This window comes from Vidua chalybeata, chromosome 24, assembly GCF_026979565.1.
Source record: "Vidua chalybeata isolate OUT-0048 chromosome 24, bVidCha1 merged haplotype, whole genome shotgun sequence".
Lineage (NCBI taxonomy): Eukaryota > Metazoa > Chordata > Aves > Passeriformes > Viduidae > Vidua > Vidua chalybeata.
The window spans coordinates 4,287,432-4,302,372 of NC_071553.1; the positions used below are offsets into that span (position 1 = coordinate 4,287,432).

Sequence of the window (14,941 nt, forward strand, 5' to 3'; positions counted from 1 at the left end):
CAAACCTCACCTGGGGGGTTCAAACCACCCCAGAGCCACCTTCACCCCTCAGCTGCTCAGCCCCGGTCCCAGCTGAGCACAGGGGACCCCAGAAAATCCCAGAAATAAAATTAATCCCACTGAAAGAGCAGATTTACTGTGCTCCCCTTTTTGGGGATCCCAGAAAAACCTAAAATTAAAAAATAATGTACTCCCCTTCTCAGGGACCCCAGCAAAACTCAAAATTAAAAAAATAATCCCACTGAAAAATTGGTTTTATTGTTCTCCCCTTCCCAGGGGTGCCAGCAAACCCCAAAATTAAAATAATCCCACTGAAAAATTGGTTTTATTGTTCTCCCCTTCCCAGGGGTGCCAGCAAACCCCAAAATTAAAATAATCCCACTGAAAAATTTGTTTTAACATGCTCCCCTTTCTAGGGACCCCAGCAAACCCCAAAATTAAAATAATCCCACTGAAAAAAATTGGTTTTAACATGCTCCCCTTTCTAGGGACCCCAGCAAACCCCAAAATTAAAAAATAATCCCACTGAAAAATTGGTTTTACTGTTCTCCCCTTCCCAGGGGTGCCAGCAAACCCCAAAATTTAAAATAATCCCGGTGCCAGAGCAGCTTTTGCGTGCTCCCTTCCCAGGGACACAAACCCTTCCTCTGCAGCCCATAAATGAAATTTAAACCCCTCGAGCACATAACAACTTTACGAGCTGCTCCAGCTCCCCCGTGCCAGCCTGGCAGGGCACAGATCCCCCCCCAAGGAATAATGGACATTTCGGCAGGGAGACAAAAAGTCCAGAAATTCCCCTCAGGACATCGCCCAGCCTGGGATAAAGCTCGGATTTAGGGAGAGGGGAGGGTTTGGGTGGAGGTAAAAAAAGCAACGGGGGAGCTGAGCTTTTCCAAGAGAGAAAAAAGGGGATTTAAAAAAAAAAAAAATTTTAAAAATTTGGATTTCTGCTCTGCTGGGAAGGGAGAGATGGCCGTGGGAGGGACATAAATGAGATGATGATGATGATGGTGAAAATGTGTCAAGAAAAACTGTCCTGAGCCTGGCCGCGGTTGTCAAAGGCCAGCTGCTATTTTTAACGGCACAAAAGCCTCCGAAAATCGCTGGGTTTCGAAAAGAAATGAGGGGGAAAAAAGAGAAAAAAAAAATAAAAAAGAGAGAGAGAGAAAAAAGTACTGTATCAGTGTCACCGGAATGGATCCTGCAGCAAACGAAATTGAACCGAGAGAGGAAATTGCAGGAATTACAAACAGGAGTTATCGGCTCCAGAGGGGAGGGAGGGAGGTTATCGGAAAAAATCCCATTAACCCAGCTAATTCTCCTTTTTTCACTCCTCAAATCCATCACTCCCGCTTTTTTGGGGGGGAGTTTTCCCAGCCCGAGGTGCTCCACGAGCCTCCAGCGCCACGGGCCGCGGTTTTCCCCGGGCAGCATCATTCCTCCCTGGCAGCAACCCCCCGGAAATCCTTCCTCAGAGGTGGAAACCGCCGAAAATTTCTGTTTATTCACCCTAAAACCTCCCCTTCAGGACCACGCAGCTCCCGCGTTTCCCTTGGCCGCTAAACTTTGCCGGGTTTAACTCGCTGAGATGAGATTTTTCCGCTACCCAGGGGTGAAAAAAACCCGAATTTCCCTAAATTCTGCCAAATTTCCCCCAAATTCTGACCATCCCCGCTGCCTGGGGGGCTCCGCTGAGGAGTCTCCCCCGAGACCCCCACCCGGCCCGGCGGCTCCGGGGGTGTCGCCGTGGCGGTGACAAGGTTTGTCCCAGCAAAGCGACAGAGCTCAGCGCTGTCGCCGCTCCCAAAGCCGCTCTCTGTCGCGACAGTGTCGCGGTGTTTGTGCCTCTCGCCGCCCGCGGGTGACACCGGCCGGGTTTTCCTGCCGGCCCGGAGCCATCGTGTCCCCAGGCCGGGTGTCCCCTGTCCCCGCCGGGACACCTGGAAGGGCCGGCGGGATGCACAAAGTGTCACCCGCCCCGTGGGGACGAGGGACAAGGATGAGGGACGGGGACAAGAGGTGGCGACAACGGTGACCCCAACCCGCACCGAGCCGTGTCCCCCCGCAGCCGCCAGCCCCCAAACACACGCGGCTCTGTCCGTGCCACCACAGCGCGTCCGTCTGTCCCTGCACCCCGTGGGGACACCCCCAGACCGCGCCGGGGGGGTGCCCGTGTCCCCCTGTCCCCAAATCACCCGGGCGCTCTGTGCCCGCACAGGGGGACGCGCAGACCCCGGAGCCGGGATTAACCCCTCTCCTGCCGGGATTAACCCCTCTCCTGCCGGGCTCCCCGGGGCTCGCAGCGGAGTTCGCAGCCCCGAACTTTGCGGGGCTGACGGGGCCGGGCCCCGCGCCCCTTTCCCCCTTTCCCCTTCTCTTCCTCAAGCCCAGGGGCTCTGGGGGGGGTTCTCCCGGTCGGTTCCCTCAACTGCGACCCTCGAGAGTGCTCCCCGACCCTGCAGGGTGCTCGGCACCCCGGGGCTGTGTCTGTACCCCCAGGACCGTGTCGGTGCCCCCGGGGCTGTGTCGGTGCCCCCCGGCCGCACTCACAGCTCCGCTGCGCTGAGCCCCGGTGCCGCCGCCGCCGGTGCCGCCGCCGCCGGTGCTGCCGGTGCTGCCGGTGCCGGTCCCTCCCCGGTGTCGGTTCTGCCGCCGCTGCCGCCGCTGCCGCTGCGGGCTCCGCCACCGCCTCAGGTCCGCTCCATGTCCCCAGCGCCTCCGCTGGGAGCTGCCCCGGCGCCGGGCGGAGAGAGGGAGCGAGGAGGAGGAGGAGGAGGAGGAGGAGGAGGAGGAGGAGGAGGAGGAGGAGGAGGAGGAGGAGGAGGAGGAGGAGGAGGAGGAGGAGGAGGAGGAGGGACACCGGTCCAGCCAGCCAGCAGCCGGCTCCGGGGCGGCCCCGTGCCCCGTCCCCTCCCCTCGAGACCCCCCGGCCCGCCGGGGACCCACGTGTGACAGCTCCACGCTCTGCCCCGGAGCTCCGCGGAGAGGCCGAGACCCCCCCCAAAGGCTGGGGCGCCACTCGGAGGGGTCTGGGGGGACACCCTGAGACCCCCCCGCACCCCGGGGCCGGCAGGGACCGACCGGACCCCCCTCGCTCCCAGCTGGGCGTGCAGCCGTGCCTGGATTTTGGGGAGCCCAGCCCACATTCCCTGGGGTGGGATGAGGCGGGTGTCCCAAAATCACAGACCCCAAAATCCGGCTTCCAAACTTCCCGGATCACCCCAAGTTTTGCTCCTTCACGGCGCTGGTTCATCCCCCACCTCCCCTTTTCCCTGGGAATCCCTGACCATCCAATTCCAATGCGGCGCCGCAGGAATTCCTGAGGATCCCCGGGGGCAAGGAGCCGCTGGATGGGGCCGTGAGACGCTCCCTGATCGCACCGGGGAGGGCAAAGGCGGGAGCACAAGCGGCAACCTCACCTGGGCAAGGCCAGGTGGGCAACAAAAGCTTCCGTGGTGCCGGCAGCCCTGGCACAGCTTTTCCCTGGAGCCCAGCCCGCTCCCATTGTGAGGCTCAGCCCGGGTGGAACGGTCCCATTGTGGCAGCACTTCGGGAATTCTTCCCACTCCCGTGGTTGCCAGCTTGGCTCGTGGCCAGCGTGGAAACTTCCTGATGCCCCAAATCAATCATCCCCCCGGCCCCATAAACGCCTCAAAGGTGAGGCCCTCCGAGCTCGCCTCCCTCGGAGCCTCTCGGAGCTCCCGAACTCTCAGGTTTGGGATTTTCAAAGGGTTTTGCTGATTACAAACCCCCCTCCCCCCAAAAAAAACATCTCCAGGCTCCTCCAGGTGCAACCTTTGCCTGGTGGGAATCCCAAAAGGGTTTCCCCTTTTCCAGTCCCAAAAAGGGAATGGATTTATTTCATCATTAAACGATAATTTCAGGGGAACCCATGGAATCATTCTTTTAAAACACTCAAGGATTAAGCGCTGCTAAACCTTTTTTTTTTTTTCTGTTGCACCCACCCCCTTTTGTGTGCCATGGCAAGGCTGGCACGGAGCAAGAGGAACAACTGGCAGCCCCCCAGCTGGACAGACGGACACATGGACACCATTCCCACACGTTTTGTGGTGGAAAACCGGGAGCTCAGTTGGACCCACAAGGTTTTTCCTACCTGGGGACCCCTCAGGATCTCCCCACACCCCAAATCCAGTGCCCCACGCGCCTCACCCCTGCAGCAGCTCCCGGGAATTCCATCACCCACCTTCCCCTGGGAATAAAATCCCTTCCAGGGGAGCGGGGCAGTGCAGCTGGAGAGGGAGAGGGGCTGGCTCGGGCCAGTGTTGACAAGGAGCCTTTTTTTTTTCCTGCCGTGAAACCTTTAAAATGTTGTGTCAACACGGAAGGGCTGTTTATGTTTCACCAGCCGGGAAAGTTCCCATTGACTCCGGGCTCTTTCCTCCCCCACACCGTTATTTTCTTCCCTGGGAATTTCTTTTTTTTTTTTTTTTTTTTTTTGTTTTCCAAGTGTTTTTTTTTTTTTTTTTTTTTTTTTTTTTTTTTTTTTCACCCAAGGGCAGGAGAGAAGAGGCGGAGCTGCCGGGATTTGGGGCTTGCCCACCCCATGAGCTGAGCTGGGGGTTCTGGGGGGGGGTTTGGGGCACCCACACCCCACTCCCAGCCCTCTCCCTGTCCCCATCCCACGGGAAAGAGCAGAGCAGGGACCTGGGATCGTTTCCCATCTTCACCTCGAGGATTTCTCAGGACACAGGGGAAGTGGGCTGCACCCACAGACCCCAAACCCTAAAGGGGCTCAGTGGAACATTCCCATTAAACTCCGGGGAGCATTCCCATATTCCCATTCCCAGCTGGACAAACTGAGGCCCGCAGAGGACGAGGCAGCTCCCCCAGCCCCTCTGAGCCCCCTCCCCCGCTGGGGGGGCAGCTGGTCCCAGTGCCACCCCTGGCAGCCCCGAGTGTCCCCAAAGCCACCGGCCCCTCAGTGTCACCCCCTGGCTCCGAGAAGACCCCGAGAGGCCCCAGGGGGGAGGGGTTTGTGGGGGACCCCGCGACCCCCCGGGCTGTGCTGCCCCCCGAGGTCCCCAAAGCCACTCCGGGGCTGGGAGGGGACGGGAGGCGCCGTCCCCAAACGGGACGGGGACACAATTCCCAAAGGGACCGGGGCGACGGAGCCAAAAAAGAGGGAGCGGGAGCTTTGTTGGGGTCGCCATGGCAACAGCCGGGCCGGCCCGCGCGGACTTTCACTTTCCTTTCCTTCCTCGCCCGCCCCAGTGGCCCCGGGGCTGGTGGCCGTCCCCCCGGTGCCACCCGCACTGCGGGACCTGCCCCCGGCAGCCCCTCGGGGACCCGCTGGGCGCTCCCGGGACCTGCTGGGCATCCCCAGGACCTGCCGGACACTCCCAGAACCCACTGGACACTCCCAGGAACTCCTTGCCACCATCCTCAGGACCCACTGGTCACTCCCAGGACTTGCTGGACATCCCCAGGACCAGCTGGCCACCCTCAGGATCTCCTGGGCACGCCCAGAACCTGCCGGACACTCCTGGGACCTCCTGGGCACCCCCAGGACTTGCTGGACATCCCCAGAACCCACTGGACACTCTTAGGAAGTCCTTCCCATCCTCAGGACCTCCTGGGCATCCCTTTCTGGACACTCCCACGACTTGCTGGACACTCCCAGGACCAGCTGGACATCTCCAGGACATTCTGGACACTCCCAGGACCTCCTGGACACTCCCAGGACCAGCTGGGCACGCCCAGGAGCACAGGCATGAGGTGCCAGGGTGGGGACAAGGGCACAGCCGCTGTCCCTGGCCGGTCAGAGGGGCTCACACGGTTCCCGCTCAGCTCCTGCTCCCACCTGGCCGCAGCCGGGCAAGGCCCCAGGCTTGGCTCCCAGCGCTCCCGCAGCTCTCCCTGAGCTCCCCCGGCAGCAGGAAGCCGGGACAATGGCTGGAGGGGCCGGAGAGCCGCGATCCCGGCGCGGCCGGAGCCGGGGGCACGCCGGGGAAAGGCTCGGCCGGCGCTCGCCTTCCTTTTCCCAAGCCTGGCCCTGCCCGGAGCCCTCGGAGCCAGCGGAGCCCGCGGGGCTGGCCCGAGCCCCCGGCCCGTGGGGCTGGGTCATGGGAGGGCTCCGGACATGGCCCGGCCCCGGAACCGGCCCAGGGCACAGCCGGGACAGCAAACCCGGCTCAAGGGACAGCAAACCCGGCCCGGGGCAAACCCGGGACAGCAAAGCCGGGACAAAGCCAGGACAAAGCCGGGACAGCAAACTCAGCCTGAGAGCAAAGCCAGGACAGCAAAGCCGGGACAGCAAAGCTGGGACAGCGAACCCGGCTTAAGGGACAGCAAACCTGGCCCGGGACAAAGCCAGAGCAAAGCCGGGACAGAGGACAGCAAACCCGGGACAGCAAACCCGGCCCAGCTTCCTGCACGGAAACGGAGCCGTTGTTGGGGAACAGGCACGGCTGAGCTCCTCACCGGCCTGGGAATGGCACCATGGCACCCCACAGGGTCCCCTCAGCCATCCCCGTGTCCCACAGCCACCCCCATGTCCCACAGCCATCCCCGTGATCCTGCCTCGTGTCCCACCTGTGAAAATCCCGGGACGATGCAGTGAAGGCACTGCCACTGCCCACGGGGTCACTGCCACCCACCCCCAAGTGCCATCAGCTGGCGCGGTGGCACTGGCTCAAATCCACCTTCCAACACCCCAAATCAACCTCCCAACACCCCAAATCCACCTTCCAGCACCCCAAAATCCACCATCCAGCACCCCAAATCCATCTTGCAGCACCCCAATATCACCTTCCAGCACCCCAAATCCAGCTTCCGCCTTCCAGCACCCCAATTCCGGTCGGAGTCCAGGCTCACCCCACTCCTGGAGGTCCCCACCCTGTGTCCCCCCCTTGTGCCAGCCCTGCCGGGGCCATCCCGCTGCCATCAGGGATCCCCAGGGCCCCTCTGGCACTCAATTCCCGCCCTGCTTTTCACCCGGGAGGTTCGGATTTGTCCCCCTGTCCCTGTCCCTGTCCCGGCACGAGGGGCCAGCCCAGTCACACACGCGGGCAATGCCACCGCGGGGGGGGGGGGGTGACACAGCCAGCCTGGCACTGTCCCAACCGCGTCCCAGCCGTGCCCAGGCCGCGGGGCACAGGCGGCAGAGGGGCACCGCGGGGGTGACGCTGAGCTGGGAGGGACAGAGGGACAGCGGGAGGGACAGAGGGACAGCCGGACCACACAGCGGGCCCGGGGGGCAGCGGGGCCGAGCTGCGCCCCGACCTCCCCCGGGGCCCGAGCCCGGCGCTGCCGCTTCAAAGGCGACACCGAGGCTGTCCCAGGGCTGTCACCCTCCGCCAGCCCGGCTCCGCCGGGGACCCGGTGCCACCCAGCCCCACAGAGGGGCTTTTCTTGTCCCCCCGCCTTTGTTTTCTATTTAGTGCTTTTGTTCCCCCCTCTTTGGGGCTTTGTTCCAGCTCGTCCTTTGTTCCGACGCCTTTGGTTTCTCTTCCCTTTGATGCTTTGTCACTCCCTTCATCTTGGTGCTTTTCTTTCCTCGGGTTTGTTTTTTTTTTTTTTTTTTGTTTTTTTTTTGTTATTTTGTTGTTGTTGTTGTTGGTTTTTTTTTTTTTTTTTTTTTTTTTAACTGGCTCTTTGGTTTTTTGGGATTTTATTGGGGTTTTTGTTGTTGTTGTTTTCTCTCCTGGCCGCTCCGCTCTTGGCAGGTTTCTCCTTTCTCCTGCCTCGTCCACTCCTCGGGTCACATGGACGCGGCCCGGATTGTCTCCAAATCCCCATTTGTCTTGTTTTGGTGCCTGCATTTCCCTGCCTTTATGTCCTTTTTCTGAAGAGACTCTCAGCGATTTCTTCTCCCGGCCGCTGAGGGAAGCGGGAGAGCCGAGGGGGGGTCGGGGCTTAATTAATTAGCGAGTGTAATCTTTAGCTGCGGGATGTGCGGAACATCATTACGGCTGTCATTAGGGTGTTAAGGGTTAGCGAGGATTTAAATACCAGTTAATTGCAGCCGAGAGCTCCCGACTCCGCCAAAACCTCCAGCGGGAAGAGCCGGGCTTGAGTTTTGGGGAGAACTGGGAGAAATTCCCGACAGGGAGGGTAAGAAACAGGAGGGGGTAAAAGGGTGCTGGAAGCAAGGAGTGCGTTCATGTCTCCCAAAAAAAAAAAAACCCCAAATCGTCACTTGAGGGGTGTTCAGTGTCACTCTGGGGACTCCCTGGCGCGGCGGAACCAGCCCAGGGGCAGAGGCGATGCCAGGCGAGGATGGAAAGGGTTAAACGCCCTGGCGGTGGCGATTTTTCCCCCGTTCCCATCACCCAGCAGGGCCAGGGAACCCTTTGGACGCGGGAATTGGGTCGGAATTTGGATGGACGAGCTCGGGCAGCACACGGGGCTGCTGCTGCGGCGGGTGCCACGGAGGGGACAAGGACTTTAATGTCACAACCGTCCCCGAGGCTCGCCCCGGCTCGGGGCACGTGCGCGGAGCCCGCCGCAAGATCAGATACCGGGATTCGGGAGCCGCTTCCCCCCAGAACGGCTCCGAGCGCTTTGATTTCAGCGCCCCAAGTCCCCCCCTGCCAGCCCTCGTGCCCTCCACCTCTGCTCGCAGCGGGCAGGGAAGGGGATGGTGGCACCGCTCAGGTGTGCCATCACCCCCAAACCGAGCCCAGGGTCCTTTTTCAGGCGCCCCAAACCCCCCCCCCCCCCGTGCCGCAGGTTTCGAGCAGCTGGCGCCGCTCCCCAGCTGCTGAGGGGAGGAAACAGCCGAAATAGCAACAGGATGTGCCCCCAGATAAGGTGATCGATATCAGAAAGCGCCGCTTTTTCAAGTCGGAGTCGAGCCCAGCTGCTCGAACAGGAGATCGGCCCCCGATAGGGGCGGCCCCGGCTTCTCGACACCCCAATTTCTCCTGCCCCCGCTGTTTTCGGTAACCCGGTGACGTCCTCGGGGTTTTGGAGGGGTTGGTGTGGGAGGAGGGGGTGGATTTCGGAGTGGGGAAAAAGGGCAGGAGGATCCCAGCAGCTGCGGGAAGGGATGGCTGATTTGTGGCGTGTCCAGAAGGAGGGATTGGGATGGATCAGGGGGTGTCTGGGTGCTGCTAACACACCCCAAAAAGTGCTGGGGGGTAACCGTGATTCCTGGGGTGAGCCAGGCGGTGGGGGACAGCTGGGGAGGTCCCAGAGGAGGATTTTTTAGGATGACACCTCCGTGATCCCACAAACCAGCGCAGGCACAGCCGGAGCTCTCCATGGCAGAGCAGCCCCAGGGTGAGGAATTCCAGGGAATGGGCGCACGCAGGAGCGCACAGAGCAACCCCAAACAGCTCCTGCCGGCCCCAACCCCACATGGAAAACCGGGAGCTCGCCCTTCCCGTGGCTCCAGGAGTGCCAAAACCTGAGCGGAACATTCCCGGGGACATCCTCACCGCTCCTGCTCCAGCCGTGCCCCGCACATTGTCCCCCCCAAACTGTGCCACCGCCACGTGTCACCGGGCCCGGGTGACTCCGCGGCGGCCGAGGGGTGCCAGGGAGCCGTGCCAGCCGTGCCAGGGAGCCGTGCCAGCCGCTCCCGGCCCAGCCAGCACCTTCAGAGGTTAAAAACCAAAGCGCTGCCAACAAAAGGAGCCGCAGAACCCATCCTGCAGGTCCGCCCGGTGCCGCGGGCACGCTTGCTGTTCAAATGCAAACTCGGGCCCCATAAACCCCGGAGCGCCCATCCTAAAACTCCCGCTGCGCCGCGGCCCGGCCTGGTGGCACTGCCTGATGCCACCCCCTCCCCTGGCATTGTCACCGGATCACTCGCTCTGCTCCAAAGGGCTGAACCTGTTTTTATGGCAGAGCTGGCACCGGGAAGGCTAAAAAAATCCCCAAAAAAAAAGCCTCCCCTGATCTCAGTATCTGCAGCCATGCAAGGAATATTGTTCAGCGCAGCACAAAAGCATCCCTGAAAATAGAAGCGCCAGGGCCAGGCCTGCCAGTGGCTGTGTGAGATAACGTCTACTTGCAAACAGTGTGTCTTTGTGCCGCTGTCACTGTCCCCATTGTTCAGGAGCCTATTGCCTCGGGGATATTGTTCCCTCCTTTTGTCTCAGCCCGGCTCCTTTTTGTTTGACTTTACTTTACCATTTCATTCCTCTCTTTTGTGCCGCCGTTCTTGCTTTTGTCTCTCTCTCTCTCTCTCCCTCTCTGCCTTTTCTCTCGCTGATTTGTATTTAGCGATTGTTCCCGGCTCGCTGCGAGCACAAAGTGCTCCGGGCTCTTTTCTCCCTCCATTCATTCCCTATTCAGGTGCGTTTGTTTGCCCGTAGGTACCGGCAGGAGCGGGATTTGGGGGGGATGCGGGATTTTGGGGGGTCCTGGAAGCCCGCAAGGGGCGCTGGAGGCCGCTGGTGGCCTTTGGGGACAGCCAGGTCCCCGTGTCCCCCATCCCCGCGCCAAAAAAGCGCCAGGAAAAGGACAAATGAGACCCCCAGGTGGCCCCAGAGGAGCGGCCGAGGATGCTGACAGGGACGCGGGGGTGGCACCAGAGAGGTGCCCGGGCCCGGTGCCAGCTGGGCTGATCCCAGAGCTGAGCCGAGCCCAGCCGAGCAGTCCCGACCCTGGAACTGGCGGTCCCGGCTCCCCCCAGCCCTGCATCTCCACCACGCCCCGATTTTGGGAGCCCCTGGAGAGAATTCCACGGCTCTCTCCGCGGCTGCGCCCTCCCGGAGGGACCCTCGGGGTGGCAGGGCGGGCACCACCCACCCCCGCTGCCAGCCCCGCTGTCCCCTGCTGGGATTCACCCGCAGCTCCTGGGGACCACAGGGACAGCGGGTGGATCCCCGGGGGTGGCTGGAGGTGGCCTGGGGACATCTGGGGAGCGGCTCAGAGGCTCCCGGGGTGCCCCAGGCCCCGCAGGATGGGGGGGCACCCCCTGCCCCCCACGCCCTGCCGCCTCCTCCCCGGACCTGCCGGCTCCAGGGCGGGCTCGTTCCCAACGCCACCAGGAGGAGGAGGAGGAGGATTCGGATTCCCCAGGAATCCTTCAGGGCGAGCTGACAAGTGGCCACCCCCGGAGACAACAAAGCCCCGCTGTTCTGCGGGCACGGCCCGCGTGACCCGACGGGACTTTTCCATCCCCTCCCCGCCGCCGAAACGCCGAGGATCCAAGAGAAACCTCCTCCTCCTCCTCCTCCTCCTCCTCCTCCTTTACCGGGCACACCCCACGCGAGCGGGAGAGGCCGCGGGGACCCCCCAGACTCACCCCGGGAGCGAGGGACCGAGCGGGACGAGGGGACAGCGAGCGGCGAGCGCGGTGGCTCCTCGGGGCCAGCGGGAGCCCCCGGGCCCAGGCGGTCCCGGGGCCGCGGGGGGGGCGTGCCTGGGAATGGAGGGAGCGGACTGAGGGCCATTGTCTCATTGTTCGGGCTTCAAAGGACAATGGGGCATTGTTGTCCCCGGGGATGCCATTGTTTGCTTTCCCTGCAGATCCCGGCCGCGCACGGAGCTTTCCCGAGGGCCGGCTCCGTGTGTGGGACGCTCAAGAACAACGAGGCAGGAATGTTTCTTTCCCCACGCCCTGGTTTCGCACGGTTGTCCCCTCCTGAAAAGGCACGGCCCGAGGGGCTGGGACCACCCAGAGACCCCCCCCCGGGAGCCCGCAGGGATGGGCTGAGAGCGGGGGGTTCATCCTCCATCCCTCCCCTCCCTCCATCCCTGCACATTCCAGGCTGAGGGCACAAAACCCAGCCGGGACGAAGCCGCTTCTGCCTCCAGCAGCATCCACCCGGCAAGATCCCGGTTTTCCAACCCGCGGATCCCCCAAATCTGCCCCGGCGCGGCGGGGTTTGACTCCTGCAGCGCCGAGGAAAAGCTCCCTGGCACCCGAAAAGCGCTCGGCAAGGACGGCCCGGCCCGGAGCGCTCCTGGCGCGGCATCCCGGGGCTGATCCCGGGGCTGATCCCTCTGGGAAATCAAACTGAGGGGCCGAGGAAAAGCTGGGGGAGGGGGAAGGAGCAGAATTCCAGGAGCAGGGAAAGGAATAGGGGAAAGAGCAGAATTCCAGGAGCGGAATTCCAGCCCCTCCGCAGCCCGAGGCGGACCGGGGGATGGATGGAGCAGGAAAGGGACCCGCTGTACCCAGGGACACCCTCGCGACTGCCAACAGCCGGGAAAGACAGGAGGAACTCCAGCCGGGAGCCCGGGATGAGCCCCAGGATGAACTGCGGAATGAGCCCAGGGAAAGCTCCGGGAGAGCCCCGGGAGGTGTCCCGGGAGAGTCCCGGGATGAGCCCCGGGAGCGCTCCGGGAGGAGCCCCGAGAGAGCTCCGAGAGAGCCCCGGGATGAACCCTGGGAGAGCCCCGGGATAAACCCCGGGAGCGCTCCGGGCTGGCGCTGGGGGAGAAGGGGACGCTGCCCCTGCAGGAATCAGCCTGGCCGCGGTTCCTCCCCTCCCCAGGGCTGCGACCACCCTGGAGATGCAGCCTCGGAGCGATCCCAGCCCGGCTGGAAGCGCTGGAAGAGCCCCTGAGCTCCTCTCGAACCTCCCGAGCCCCCACCCCGAGCTCCCCAGGCTGGGCTGGGCTAATCCTGGGAATTCCCAGGGATTCCAGCAAGACCCGGGCCCGGCTCTGTGTCTCCAGCGCCTCCAGCACGGATTTGTGGGAAAAAATGATTTTTTTTTGGGACGTGGGGATCAGTAAGAGCGGTTTGGGATGGGATTTGGGATCTGCTGCCTCCGAGCTGATCCCGCTGTGCTCCCGGGGGTCCCACAGGGACCGGGAGCAGTGTCCCCATTCCCGGGGGTCCCACAGGGTCCGGGGGCGGTGTCCCCATTCCCGGGGGTCCCACAGGGACCGGGGGCGGTGTCCCCATTCCCGGAGCCCTGCGTGGACACAGGTGCCACCCCTGGGCACCGCCCCTTGGAATTCCCTCAGCTGCTCCGGGGGATCCCAGGGGATTCCTGGGTCTCCATCCCCTGCAGCCGCCAGCCCGGGGAGGTGACAGTGACCAGGGACAGGCGGAGGTGACACAAACCCGGGGAGGTGACACAAACCCGGGGAGGTGACAGTGACCAGGGACAGGCGGAGGGGACACAAACCCGGGGAGGTGACACAAACCTGGGGAGATGACAGTGACCAGGGACAGGCGGAGGGGACACAAACCCGGAGAGGTGACACAAACCCGGGGTGGTGGCAGTGGCCGGGCACAGGGGGAGGTGACACAAACCCGGGGTGGTGGCAGTGGCCGGGCACAGGGGGAGGTGACACAAACCCGGGGTGGTGGCAGTGGCCGGGCACAGGGGGAGGTGACACAAACGCTCCCGAGGTCCTTCAACAGTCCCCAGAAGTGATTTGCACACCTGCGGGGTGACACACCCACACTCGCTGCCCCCCATTTCCTCTCCCAGCCCTGCTCCGCCCTTATCTCACCCCCCTTATCACACCAGCCCTGCTGATAAGGGCTCGTGGCTGATGGGGCCCCCAAACGGAATTTTGGGGCCGGCTGCCCCCAAACCCCTCTGTGGGGCCCTGCTGCCGTCACTGCCCCCAAAACGGGGCTCCGCCCAACTCCCTCCCGGCCCCAAAACCTGCAGGGACCCCGGAGCGGCTCCGGGGTCTCTGTGGGGTGACAAAGGCCAGGACAAGCTCTGGAGGTGTCACCAGGAGTTCTGGGTGTGCCCTTCCCGCTGAATTCCCAAATTTCCCCCGTTTTGTAGCACCCCCAACGGGTAAAATCCCAACGAGCAACCCACTGGGATTGTTCCCTTCGCTGCTTTCCTTCCCAGGAAAATCTGGGATTTCCCTCATCCCAGTGCCCCCTTCCCAGCCAGACTGGTTGTACTGGGATTGTTCTACTTGCTCCCAGTGGCACCTGGAATGTTGCTCATCCCAGAATGGTGAGGGGCCTTATAGGGGTAAAATCCCATAAGATTCCTACAGAACCCTATAAAGGCTACCCCATAAGATCCTTCTGGGATGAGCAACATTCCAGGTGCCACTGGGAGCAAGTGGAGCAATCCCAGTAAAACCAGTCTGGCTGGGAAGGGGGCACTGGGATGAGGGAAATCCCAGATTTTCCTGGGAAGGAAAGCAGCGAAGGGAACAATCCCAGTGGATCCAGTCCCTCTGGAATGGGAAGGGATCCCTGGCACTGGGATGAACATTCCCATCCCCTAAAAGGACCGGGATGGGAAATTCCAGAGTGGCAAAATGTTCCCAAAATCCCAGCGCCAGAAAATGGGACAAATATTGATGCAAAGTGGGGTAAAAAGGGGAAAAATCCAATCCTGAGAGCTCCAGCGGGGTCTGGGGGCTCTCCCTGCCTGGCACTCCACAATTCCAGGAATTTCTTCCTGCTGGGCAGGAATGGGGCTCAAATATTCTGTTTTTAGGGAAAAGGAGCTCTTTTCCCATAAATCTGACACTGGGGAAACCTAAAAGTGGTCCCAGCTGGATTTGGGGTTTGTGGGAGCTGGGAAAGGGGAAAATTCTCCCTGGAAAAGGGAATTCCATCCCTGGAGATGTGGGATTGCCCCCAGGTGGGGTTTGTGCCACATCCCATTGTGCTGATCCAGGATTTTGGGGTTTTCCAGGAATTTCCTCCAGGAATTCCTCCCAAAAGTGGCTTTAACCCCATCCAGCCCTGCCCGGGAACAAAAGGAATTTTCACCCTCTGGAAAAGTGGGATTGGGAAAAGCCCAAGAGGCTTCGAGGCAGCAGAAAATCCACGGAAAAGGGTTGGGAAAAGAGGAACCCCCCTGGAATCCCGGCCCTGCTGCTCCTCCTCCTGCTGCTGGGAATTCGGGATGGGGAGAGCTGAGCTGGGTTTGGGGTCGGGAATTCTGTCTGGGATTGGGAATTCTGGCTGGGATCAGGAATTCTGTCTGGGATCGGGAATTCTGGCTGGGATCAGGAATTCCAGCTGGGATTGTGGCCAGGAATTCCGGCTGGGATCGGGGGGAGCCGAGCTGGAATTGGGGTCGGG

The 14,941-nt window shown here is 61.9% G+C and overlaps 1 protein-coding gene across 2 annotated transcripts in view; it reads right to left on the reverse strand.

The window, feature by feature from the left end:
* SOX13 (SRY-box transcription factor 13) overlaps positions 1-11,293 on the reverse strand; it is a 39,567-nt gene extending 28,274 nt beyond the window's left edge. The window contains exon 1 of one of the 2 annotated variants that reach the window (XM_053963901.1): positions 11,219-11,293. The gene's annotated coding sequence lies outside the window, so the exon portion shown is untranslated. Of the gene's footprint in view, positions 1-2,550; positions 2,717-11,218 lie in introns of those variants that run through there. The other variant, XM_053963900.1, reaches the window with a different exon arrangement.
* Positions 11,294-14,941: the final 3,648 nt, after the last annotated feature.